We start from the raw sequence: 1,876 nt of genomic DNA on the forward strand, positions 1-1,876 counted from the left end.
TTTTGACATTTGCATAATGGTTTGTGTGTCTGCTCCTTTGCTTTCTTCTTCCAGCTTGTATTGTAAATGTGACTAGCATGCTTCAAAACCTCTGAAACTTCTCCTGGTTTTGTCTGCCACTTGAAGATTACAGTGTTTCACTTTTGACCTTCTTGAATGAACTGTATTTCTATTGTGGAAAAAGTACAGCTGCCTGATGTGATAAGGCTCAAACTTAACTTGAATAAGTTCTTTTAAGCCGAGAGCTGCATTTTGTACTAGAATACAGATAGCTAACTGTATTTTATACAGTTATTTAAAAGAGTGGGTGTGTTTCATTATGATATCTGGGCACAGACTTAGCAAGTTGGTGATAACAGTTAGGAGTGAGTCAAGTCCCTCCGAGGCACACCGGATCTGCCCTCCCAGGCTGAGGAAAACCACATGGGGCTGTCTGGAGCCACATCCACCAGCCTGGCTCTCAGTTGCTGCCTGCTCATCTCATTTGGTGCACTCCTCCAGTCCCATCCTTCCCAGTTGATCTCCACTACTGAGATTGTATTGACATCTGCCATCCCCTTAGTAATCCTGTTTGCAGGCTGAAGAGTCCTAGCCACCTTTGTTCTTCACTTAAAACCCTCTCCATAGTTTTCATTATCCCGGATGATTTCGTGACAGCCTTGGAGATTAGAGGGGAGGGCAGAAATTCCAGAAGTGCTGAGAGGTTGAGTGTGCCCTGTAGGTTAGTACACTTGCCTAAATAATGTTGTGGTTCTAAAAGTCTGTTTGCAGCATTTACTACTGAGATTCTTCTGGTTTACTGTTGAATTGATGCTTTCAAAGAAATGTCTCATGTATGAGCAGATCCTGTTCCTGAATGGCAATAGTCAGCTTCAAAGCCAGTGTCCACTACTTCATGTGTACTCATGCTTAATTTTTCTGCCTTTTTATTACGTGTTAGTTGCTGTGCAGTTTTTGATAGTCTGACTTTGTCCTATCCAGAATATACATGACAGCACAGGAACAATGCCCAGCATAAGTGTGACTTTATTGGGACTTCCCTCTACTATAAACAAACTGACTGTTTATTCAAATTGTTTGCTAGCTATCTTTATGGAGTAATCGGTCAGGTTATTTTTCATGCAAGGGCCTGTTTAGGAGAGCTTAGTTTCTTTGGAGCCATTTGTGAGAGATCTTTGGTAAATGTCTTTTGGTAGCCCAGGTGGACTATGTCAGTGATTTCTCAGTATGCTCATTGAGTCTTTCAGAGAAGGACAGTAGACTGAGATGCGGCTTTTCCTTACACTAGCTGCATGGAATTATCAGTGCATCCACTAATTCTTTTCTTTCAAGTAATTTATACAGATTTTTCTGGTACAAACACTGAACCTAACTGATCCATTGTTTCCTAATGCTCCCCTTGAACCCTTGTCAGAAATTCATGTTGCTTTTCCTGTCTCTTAGAGCTACAACATTGAGACTGTTTCAAGTGAGAATTCACGAATCACAGCTAGTAGGTCTTTCATTCCTGAGTTCTGTTCTAGCACTTCATTATTTTTTCACATTGTGAGCTTGTTCTTTACCTTCTTATAAACACACTTGAGGAGGATTCTGGTGTGGGAAGTCTCCACAGTTTTTCCTCAGTGTGTAGATCTAAAAAGAGAGGGGGAGGGTTCTTTTTCTGTAGGACTTTACCTCCTATGAGTCGTCCTTTATGTGCTGATTGTCTTCTGGCCCTGGAAGAGCACTCTAATACATCTGCTATTCCTTCTGTCTTCTGAAAAGGGCTTATTTTTGTGCTTTTTCCTGTTTGTTTCTCAGAATTGATTGCTGTATTTTTTACATGTACATTACCTGTTAGAACTTACGGTCACTTCCCCCCCCCCCCCCCCCCCCC

Source organism: Fulmarus glacialis, unplaced genomic scaffold (genome assembly GCF_000690835.1).
Source record: "Fulmarus glacialis isolate BGI_N327 unplaced genomic scaffold, ASM69083v1 scaffold16366, whole genome shotgun sequence".
NCBI classification, from domain to species: Eukaryota; Metazoa; Chordata; class Aves; order Procellariiformes; family Procellariidae; genus Fulmarus; species Fulmarus glacialis.